This window comes from Arachis hypogaea, chromosome 14, assembly GCF_003086295.3.
Source record: "Arachis hypogaea cultivar Tifrunner chromosome 14, arahy.Tifrunner.gnm2.J5K5, whole genome shotgun sequence".
Classification (NCBI taxonomy): domain Eukaryota; kingdom Viridiplantae; phylum Streptophyta; class Magnoliopsida; order Fabales; family Fabaceae; genus Arachis; species Arachis hypogaea.
In genome coordinates this window covers 110,591,653-110,603,400 of record NC_092049.1, presented here as the reverse complement: position 1 = coordinate 110,603,400, position 11,748 = coordinate 110,591,653, and the positions used below count along the sequence as shown (strand labels likewise).

General features: G+C 31.4%; 1 pseudogene; it reads right to left on the bottom strand.

The window, feature by feature from the left end:
- Positions 1–8,078: 8,078 nt before the first annotated feature.
- Positions 8,079–11,510, bottom strand: LOC112740511 (uncharacterized; annotated as a pseudogene).
- Positions 11,511–11,748: the final 238 nt, after the last annotated feature.

Below are 11,748 nucleotides of genomic sequence, written 5' to 3'. Positions count from 1 at the left end.
GCATAAAATGCACCATTGAGTTCTACAGCAGCAAGCAAATCTCTAAGAATACAACATATTACAAACTATGAAATACGGACACTTCGCTGAGTTATCGTGTCTGTGTGTCGGACACATTTCGGACACGATACTCCCCGACACTCGTCCAATACGCGTGTCTGCTGTGTCCAACCGTGTCTTAATAAAAAAATAAAAAATTCTTCTTTGGACACGCCTGGACACACCTAAATACCATCACGTGTCAGCGTGTGCAGTCTTATTCTTAACATATATTCTTAAAATAAATTTAGATATAGTATATATTATTATTTATTAAAACAAAAAATATTTTAAATACTTGATATAATTAAAATAAGACATTAAAAATAATTAAAAAATTTAATTTATATCTTAATATCAATAAAATATCAAAATATCATTACAATTTATCTAAAAAATACTTTATATTTTACATGTATGCGTGTCCCCGTGTCATGTAAGATTTTAAAATTCGCGTATCGGCGTGTCTCGTGTTCATGTCAGTGCCCATGCATCATAGATTACAAATGATCATTTAATTGAGTGATACATAATGGAGTTTGAGCAGTGACAGTCAAAGTCATCATCAAGCAGTGATAGAGCATAGCCAGTCAATCAAGAATGAGTTCGAGCACTGAACAGAGCAACCATTACCTTCGCTGAGTGAGAAAAATGAGCAGAGTTTGAAGAAGAGCAGTTGAATACCATAGACGACGGCGACTTGGCGATGACCATGACGATGGACGATAGGGACGAGCAACAGAATAGGGCCTGTGGACGCGAACGCTGGCGATTAGCAAATATGGGGAGGGGTTCGAGAACGATAAGATGAACCTTGAGAGTTTCGAGGCTTCGAGGGACAAGCACGACGGACGAATTGACAGATGACGACGACAATGAAGGACAGCGGGCAAAGCGCGACTGAGTAGGATGAGGGGTTGAAGCACGACGACTCGACGAGCACGATGAAAAAGCTGGCGACTAGCGAATGAGGAAAGGGGCTGGAGCACGACAAAAATCTTGAGCGCGACGGATGGCGGTGAGAAGAGCGATGGCGGTAGTGGTGATGGGGGAAACTAGGATTTCCTTTGAGGGAGATGTTCTTTAGTTTTGAGAAACTAAGATGATGAGAGGATAAGAGTTCAATCAACGTTTCAATAATCTCTCTTTTTTCAAAAACAACTAACGACATCATTTTTGGAAAATCGGCTGGGTTCTAGTTTGGTTCAACTAGCCGGTTCAGTAGTTTTTAAATGGTTTTTGATTTAGCAATTTTGCTTGTTAAACCGAATTGTGATTACTTATTATTTTTGGTTAAACCGGTTCGGTTCAATTTTTAGAACTATGATGATTTTATTGTTTTTAATTTTAATTTGGACTTAATTTTGTATTTTCTGTGTTATTAGTGTGTTTATGAAATATGAAATGATTAAATATTGAATTTGGTTAGAAAATTTTGATTTTGTTGCGGATAGAATCGGATTGGAAGCTATACTTTACGGTGCGGATAGAGTTAGGGTTGAGAAATCCTTAATCCGCAGGTAAGATATAATTTTTAAAAAAAATTTAAACTAGCTGATAAGGTTAGAATGAAGAGTATATAGTTAGGATAGAGTCCAAACCTTACTTTACCCTATTTATTACACTTTCTAGTTATAATAAAAAAGATAATAACAAAATTTTTTAGTATACTGGTGATAAATAAAATGGTTCTAAACTAGTAATTTTTGTCTATTTTAGACAATATTTTAGATTGACTTACCAATATTGTTGTTAGATGCGAATGAAATGTGTTAAAATTATTAAAAGAAAATTTGCTTTAAGGTTACATATTTGCAGAAGTTTTTCCTTTTTTTTTTTCAATTTTTTTATAAAATTAATTTGTCATTGAATACTTGATTATCCAAATTGTTTCAACTTAAATTTAATTATTCAAATTGGTTAGAGTTTATTTTATCATATACAAAAAGATTTTATACTTGAACCAACTTAAACCGATTAAATTTTATCCATTTGATTCTTAGTTTTTTCTAATCAAACTTGAACTAACCTAGTTTGTGAACAATTTTATAATTCAAACTATTTTTTATTATCTACTGAATATTTAGGGAATATTATGAATGAGAAATCATATACACAAGAATCACGTGGTGAATGATTTCTAATTCTTTTAGTTTTGCCGAGAGACTACTAATAATATTTTAATAAAATAAATATTACAATAAAAATTTTATAATTATTTTTATACAAAATTTTTTTTTTATTTTTAAATAATAAATTAAATAGTTAAATTTTAATATATTATAAAAATATTTATTTAAATATAATTAAATAAATTATATTTTTAAATAAAATATCTTCATAAAAAATATTTTTGTCATCTTTATTTAAAAAGTTACCATTTAATAATTTCATCTCTAAATAATTAAGCAGAGATGGGCATAAAACGACAGACATACCTCATTCTGTAATAAAAATAATTTATTGCCCTAAAAATATGGTTTGATCCGAATTTATAGGCTCACGCACTCCACGCAATTTGACGTATTCGAATTAAAATTAACTAAATAGAAATAGACACATTATACTAACTGTTCAGCGTTGACTACTTAATCTGCGCTTAGATGTGCAATTTGAAATCTTTTCTTCGCAGACAAGTTGAGTATAAAATATAGTGTATCTTCTTGGAATTGTTAATTTATTTATTATTAATTAATTGGAGTAGATGCAGTTTCTGTTTCCATAATATATATTATTAAATAAATTTATTACCATAATAATCTAGTTCCATTTTTGTTTGTTAGAAATGAAAATATCTATTTTATTATATAAAAATTAAATTTATTTATTTAATAATAAAATTGATGTAATATATTTTTAAAATATTTTTTATTTATTTTATTTAATTTTTTAAAATAAATTAATTATAATTAATTAATAATATTAATTAACTAACTAGATTGAACATTTAAATTTTACAACTTATTATAATTTATATAAATTAATTTATTATAATTAATTATATCAATTAATTTAATTAATTGTTAATTATTTAATTTGATTGTAATAAATATTAAATTATTTAATAAATAATAAATATGACATCGAAATATATGAACTAATTTATTTTTTACAATACATGACGTTAGAAATGAAATAAATAGGAATAATGATGAGATCGAAATTATAGTAGCTCTATAAAAAGGTGTTAAAAAGATTAAAAAGAGGCATTTAAGAATATCTATAAACTTTTTTTGTTTGCAATAATATCTATTAAATTTGAACTTACCTTAACTAGTTGATCACTTATAGTTGTATAGTTTAGAGTGTTGTTAACCATAAAAATATTGTAACTACTGTAGTATCACCTAATACAGGCCCTACACTAGCAACAACAAACTTAGTACCAGATGTAAATACTTCAGCAGTATCATTCTAATTTAGCATAATGCCTTTAGCACCAACAACTATAAAGAGGGAAAGACCAACTTTTGTAAGAAAAAATTCAATTTTTAGAAAAAGAAGAAACAGCTCTAGGAAAAGAATGACAACCACTGCAGCACCACCAACAAGTTCACTAGTTAGTCTACCGATTAGGCCTAATTCTCAAGCCCAAGTTTTAACTCCATTTAGGCCACCAAATGTGATTAGGAAACTATAACAGCAGTAAGCCAAGCCACTTAGAACATGTTCATGGGTTTATGTCTACTCTATTTTTGAGGAGGAAGAAACAAGCAGGTCCACACCGAAGATAAGAAGACTTGAATCTGCGACTTTTTAGATGAGTATAGGGAGACTATGCCATTTGAATTATAGTTCGTTGGCAACTTAGTAGTATTTTGTTAAGTAATGTACTTTGAGTTCGGATTAGTAGTATGAATTTTGATGTTTTGTGTCCTTTTTTAAATTTTAGGTCTTCAATTGAACATTTACCTTGGTGGTATATTTAATTTTTTAGATTTTAGGTCTTCATTTGAACATTTGTGTTAGTGATGTGTTTGATATTTTGACTTAATTGAATATTAGCTCTTTAAATATCTTAATAAATAGGGTATCTGCAACTTTTTTACTAGTTAAATTTTTTGTCTATTAAAATTAATATGGATACAACATTGTTTGCTATTTTGCATAGTTTTAATACTTGGATTATAATTCATTTCTTTAGTTTGTAGCAATCACAAAAACAACAAATCATTCACACTCCCAAAAGAACATCATTTATTTATCATTAATTGTTCTGTATCTCAATTACATTCATTCACTGTGTATAATACATATCCACTAAACCATTTACTTATTACTTAGCCAAATAAAATAGATTCATAACCACACTTAATTCAATTAATAGACAAATAAAACTGAGAAGTAACTCAACCCTCCTACAGTGTTCATTCAATTCACTCATCACAGACAACACTATTACCATTCTATCAATCTCCACACCATTAACACACTTGCCCCTGATTTTTTCTTTTTTTCTTCACATCTGCATTACCCACCTTACTATTTTCGAAAGATCCTTCTTCATCCAAACAATGTTCTTGCATATCATCTAACCATTGAAAATATTTGCAACAAATTTGTTAGAAACAAGAGACTAGACTAGAGAAAGGATTTGTGTATTATTGAGTGTATTTAAGTTGTCTGAAATGATACAATATAAAAGGTATTTATAGGTGCTAAGAGAATCGTAATAATAAAGACGTAATATCCTATAATAAATATTCAGATATGCTAAATAATGCTAATTGATCCCAATTAATCCTAATTATATTCTAACATCCCCCTCAAACTCAAGTGACAATTTGAGTTTGAAACTTATTGAAAACAACGACATAAAGAGAAAAGAAAATGTATAAACTGATAGAACGGATGCAGACGGAACTGCCGGAAGAAAGCGCAGATGAAACTGCCGCTTGTTTGAAAGAAGCGTAGATGGAACTGCCGCTGTTTGAAGAAAGCGCAGATGAAACTGTAGGAAAGAAGCGCAGATGGAACTGCCGCTGTCTGAAAGAAGCGCACACGAAACTACCGAAAGGAAGCGCAGACGGAACTGCCGAAAGGAAGCAGACGAAACTGCCACAAGGAAACACAGACGAAACTACCACAAGAGAACGTAGACAGAACTGCCACGAGGAAAGCAGACAGAACTGCAAAGAGAGCAAAAACTATATGATTTCTTCATGAGAATAGGAAAATAGCGGATGACATTGGTGTTTGATCATTCAACTCAGAAAGACACAAGACTGAGAGAATAGGCTATTCGGTGAGGTGAAAAAACATCAAAGAAGTGACAAAAAGGAAGGGAAAAAAATGGCACGGAAGAAAAATATGAAAAATACGGTAATTTCAACCGAAGAAAAATAACTTATCCTCCTCAAGGAGGATACCATGGTTCTGATACCATGTTAGAAACAAGAGACTAGACTGGAGAAAGGATTTGTGTATTATTGAGTGTATTCAAGTTGTCTGGAACGATACAATATAAAAGGGTATTTATAGGTGCTAAGCGAATCGTAATAATAAAGATGTAATATCCTATAATAAATATTCAGATATGCTAAATAATGTTAATTGATCCTAATTATATTCTAACAAAATTTATTTGTTCTACCAAGACACAACAAATTCATAGATTAGATAAAGAAAGAGCACCAAAGTGAAATAAGAAGAGAAAACAAAATAAGTAGACACAATACTATGTCTTCCCTTCATATGCACAAAAGTTCAATTTTTATCTTTCATATAGGGCATTGCAAAAACAATCTATCAGGGTTGCTAGTTCTCTTCGACTTCAACGGAACTGCTGGAAGGCGACAAAAGCACGTTCTCTCGTAAGTTTTGCTCACAAGCTCTGACATACCATCCACTCCAAAAACTTCTATTGATGGGTTGTTTCTCCCCATATCAGATTTTCCACGAACTATAGATGAATTCATGTTTCAATATGCAAAATTTGGGCAAAACAAGTTAGAAAGTGCCAATTTAGGGTTCAGGGTAATGTTAGTGTGAATTAGGGATTTTTCACCTATGAATTGATTTAATTGGTAATTATAAGTAGGTTGTTACATCAACAAAAATGGTGGCCAGCTCAATATCATTCTCACCGGAGATGTGCTCCAACGAATACGAGGACCGCTTGTCAAATTTTAAATCAAGCAAATACCATTTTGTCAATAATAAAAGTCAGATACCATTTGATCAGCACCAGAATATTTTGGGTACCGATTCAGTATTTATCTCATTATTTATTTATTATTTAGTGCGGATCTGCGAATATACGGATCAAATACACAGATATTGAATATATTGATGAGATATCCATGATCCGATCCGATAAGAGTACGAATTGGATACAGATAAATACCACAAATTTGCGGATATGATCGGATTCATAAATACCCTTAATATGGAGTTAAATGTCATTATCCTCTATGTCTTCCTTCCTTTACCCATTGCCTACTATGTCTGAGTTTCTCTCAAAATTCAAATCAATGCCATTGTCCACTATAGTTTTTCACTTCCAAAGCTTTTGATTTCAACACTCTAAATTAATCATCTTCTACTAACCCTCATCGTAAGATATTTCATTATCATCACTATAAAATCACTTTTATATTACCAATAAATAACAAGGATGAGGATTAGTCTCTATTGGAGACCCCCATAGCTTATGTCTTGCTATTTTGAGTTGTATTTGGCTTTTTTTTTTAACTTAATAAATGAACATATATAAAATACTAAAAGTCTAAAAAAAACGAATATTTTATACAGAACTAGAAATACAAATAATAAAGGGTAAATATCCTATCCGATTTTTTTCATGAGACGTAACGTATCTTAATTATTCTTAAACCTTAATCAGGCCTCACCCACTAAAAAAAATGGACAAATCGACCCTGCTACTAAATGACAAAAGGTTGCCGCTGACGTATCAGGTAATAGTGCCACGTGTCACCTCCAAATAGTTGCAGGGACTAAAAACTCCCTCTCTATCCCTTTTTCTTCCTTCTTCTCCTCCTCCTCCTCATCTTTTTCAAAACTCCAACTTTGTGGCTTTATTTCTTCCTGGATAATGCACCCCTTTGTTTATTTTCTTCAAAGTCTTCCTTCTTTCACTCACTCATTTCCAATTTTTTTCACACAAACAACATTAAGCTTCCATTCCTTTATTAATGGCGAACACCGTTGAACTTCTATTCCTTTATTAATGGCGGATTTCACTGCCACCCCTTTTACAACTACTAAACCTCATTTTCCATTCACTTCAAGGATCACCATTCAAAATCTTCTACCGCCATCATCAGAAAAGGTAAATCTAAAATACCTAATAATTCATAGAAATTTTAAGCACGTAAAATTTAGGAACCATCTATGTAATATATCACATCACACGCATAAAAATTCAAACTTCTATTTGTTCAATAATAAAAAAAATGTAGAAATTGTAAATGAAGAAGAAGAAGCTAATGACTTCAAATTTTCCGATGAGATTGGCGACGATGGAGGTGGCTTCGAAGAAGATGGAAGAGGTGTCGACGCCGTTGAGGAAGACATTGGTAGAGATGTTGAGGCACGGCATCGTTTCTCTCTTTGTTCTCTACTGCTTACCAGTGAACTGAACAAGTGACGAGATGGACAAGAAGAAAGGAAGAAGAAAGAAGGAAGAAGAAGAAAAATGGGGTAGGATTGGGATTTTTAGTCCTTGCAATCATTTAGAGGTGACATGTGGCACTGTTACCTGACACGACAGCGACAACCTTTTGTCATCCAATAGTTTCCTTAATAGGTGAGAGCCTGGTTGAAGTTTAAGAATGATTAAAGTATGCTATGTCTCACGGAAAAAAAATCAAAGACCGGATAGGGTATTTACCCAATAATAAACATATATAACCACCATACTCATTTTTTTGTCGTATCTCTCTCTTTACTTCTGTTCACAAACTAACAATCACATTGCACCTTTTGCTGTTTTTTATGGTAAAGTTGCTTAGACACATGGAAAGCTCTAAGCCAAACAGAACAGAACAATGTATGATATTGGCTGATTAGATGAAAAGTGAACAAGGTTTACAACTACAAAATCAAACTTCATAGTGTTTTCACAATGGCATACATAATAATTTTATAAAAGAATGATGTTTCAACTTTCTATTGATATGTACCAAAAAGAAAAAGCATAAATGTGGAGAAGAGAAGGCTTGTAATTATGCATTTCTGTTAAGGTTTAATCCCCAACCAAAACAAACAATGGGGAAACAAAAAAAAAAGCCCATATATTATAATTCTTCAGCATCAACAACCAAAGAATATTATCACTAAGAATTGCTTTTAAGTACAGTGAATCTATTCCCACTACAAAAGCCAGTTGATTGTTATGTTGCCAAGCCATGTAAACAATCGACACTGGACCAAAGCAATAAACAGCAAGAGATAGTGGTGTCTGCTTGAATCATAACTCCTCACCTCTGCGAAAAAGACTCTCTTCATTGTTTTCACCAAGAATACTCCCATGCATAAGCAGGTCCATGGCATCAAAAAGTAGTAAGAGTAACCCAATATTATTCTTCCAAGAACGGCCAAACATATACCGGTGAAAGTATAACCAGCATATGCTATAATGTCTAGCAGTGGCGCTTCCCCACTGCCCAACGAAAGTAATGTTACTTTTAGCAGTGAAGCTTGCATAAACCAACCAAGCAATCCCTTGATGAATAACAAGTTCAAGGCTTCTGGACTAAACCTGGACATAAATATTATACAGTACCATTAAGAAACTTTGAGAAAACAAGGAGAGAAGCTAGAGAGTGAACAAAACTGAGTTATACAGACTAAACTAAATTCTCAGTGTAACAAATCAAAACACAATCGTGAAAAAAATCTAAATAAAAATCATGAAAATAGAATTCACAATCTCTGTAACATCTAAGAAGCTCAAGACTTCTAATGCTTCCAATTAAGTTCTTACAGAATGTTAGACGGAAACATATTAATACATTTTCGACTCTGGAGAAAAACAATTGTAGTACTTCAAACATAACTGGAAGAAGGAAAAAAAAGTCATGACACCTGGAAACTACAACACATTATACACTGATATACCGAAGTTACTTGCAATGAAGAAAATTTCTATGTTAAGCACTTTCAATATAACTTAGAGCATCATCTGTTTCATTGCACCACCACATAAGAGGTATTGTACTTCCTTCCCCGCCACATTATACACCACAACACACAGATCCTTTTCACATAATCATTTACCAACACTTTAAAATAGAGCAATTAAATTCATAATACATGGTTGAGACATTAAAGCCTAAAGGAGGGAAGTAGATTGATCATTTAAAATTATCCCTGTCTACAATAGCACATTAGGCATTAGCTGCTATTTTGGTAAAATTGGTTCTGAAAATGCAATCTCTGGAACTGCTGTCATAGCATAACCACGAAAGTTTAAGCTATGCTTGCAATTTTCTTTCCAGGAGTACTATTTATTATGCAACATAGAGAAAATAATTGCAATATAAAAGACATGATATTTTACACAATCAGGTAATATAGCATCATCGTTAACCCAAACTTGATACTAATAGAGCATGAAAATGAAAGCAAGGAAGAGAAGATTCACGTACTTTCCACGAAGAACCAATGAGAGGCCCGCGAGAACAACATAGGTACCAAATGCCATTAATGGAATATATAGATCTAGTGCGTTTATGTCATAAACAGCCTGCCACCAACTGGTTCAGTAATTCTAGTCCAATGACCCTGAAGAAGGAAAAGAAAACAACAATATAACCAACAAGTACATGAAATAGGATAATAAAATGGAAACCCAAGGAAAGATGCAGGAGGGAGTGACAGTACCCGATGCAGGAATGGAAACAAAACTACCTTCAATTTGTTCTTGACATAATGGTCATTAACTTGAAAGTAGTATTGAGGGTCAGAAAATTATCGACTTATCTGCCATTTAAAAATGAAGATTAATCAAAATACATAAACATTGAATCCACATCTTTAGAGAATATCTATACTTAAAGTAAGCAGAGCTAGAAAATCAAGGTATATAATGCTAATTATTTATTTATTTTTGGTTTATCCTTCATAACTGAAAGTGAGAACATAAGACACATGAAATAGATTGTAAAAGCAAATAAAAAGAATCTCAAACTTTCATGAAAGTATGAAATTAAACTGAGAACTCTACAGTCTACACACTAAAGTGCCAATTACACATCGACTCTAAAAATCAACAGATAAGCACTGCAGACATTAGATCAACCACTTAGAGATGATACATAATCAAATGAATAAGCTTCAACATCATGTTTAACTACATGTAGACTTAGTTTAGTAAAGTTTTTACTTTTTAAAATAACTTATAAAAATTAGTTTTTAAGAGATAGCTTTTTAAAAAGTGTAGCATTTATGTTTGGTAATCAAATTAAAAATGGCTTTTAATAAACACAAGCAACAACAATTACGTTTGGTAAAATAATTTTTAAAATTTAAAAATACTAACATAAATTTAAACGTTAAATTTGAAAATGAGTTAATATATGAGGTTATATTAGACTTTTAAATTCTGAAAAGCACAAGCTAACTTTGAAAAACTTCATATTAAAGCTTAGTTTAGTAAAACTTTTACTTTTTAAAAGTAGCTTATAAAAATTAACTTTTAAAAAATGACTTTTTAAAAATTGTAACATTTATGTTTGGTAAATCAAATAAAAAATAGCTTTTAATAAATACAAGCAATATTAATTGCTTTGATAAAATAGCTTTTAAAATTTAAAAATACTATAATAGATATAAATGTAAGTATTAAATTTGAAAATTAATTAACATATAAGGTTATATTAGACTTTTAAATTTTGAAAAGCACAAGCCAACTTTGAAAAGCTCTATCTTAAATGCTTTCAAAAGTACCCCAATCTTTTAAAAGCTGTAAGTATAAGCACATGATCTTTTTAATTTACCAAACATAAAATGAGGAACTTGAGCTTTTAAAAAAACACAAATATTTCTTCAAAAAGTTTTATCAAACCAAGTCTAAGTATTTTTAAAAGTACTCCGATCTTTTAAAAGCTGTAAATACAAACATATGGTCTTTTTTATTTATCAAATACAAAATAAAGATGTTAAACTCTTAAAAAACACAAGTACATTTTTAAAAAGTTTTACCAAATTAATCACACTGCATAGATCAACCGCCGCTATTTCTTCCCATCATAATGTTGAAATCATGTCCACAAGCATCTAGTAGAATAAATTCATTGCAAAGAACAATGGTAGAAGAATGAGACTTACATTGCTATGGATATACTCAAAACTTGATCCTAATATTCTCCCTCCATAAGCACCCAATCCACCTCGTATGAGTCTTGAGCCGGCAACATTGAATGCACTCCCAAAAGGATTAGGTTGCGAACTCGCCGGAGGCTGCGGTATTCCGGGAATCCGGGTTGCGGTCCAACATTATTGTACATTCTTGCTGCAGTTATCACAACAAAACAATAAGCACCATAAATCATTTCCACATATTTCATATTGCATAGTAATAAACATTCTTACAAAAACCGATCACAAGGGTTCAAAAAAATAACATTACATGCAACTAATTGATTCGGTTATAGAGAACGATAAGTACGAATGACTCAGCAGAACCAAAGCTCAGCAGACCGATTTATTTATTTTAATTCATTAAATATAAATTATTATAATAAA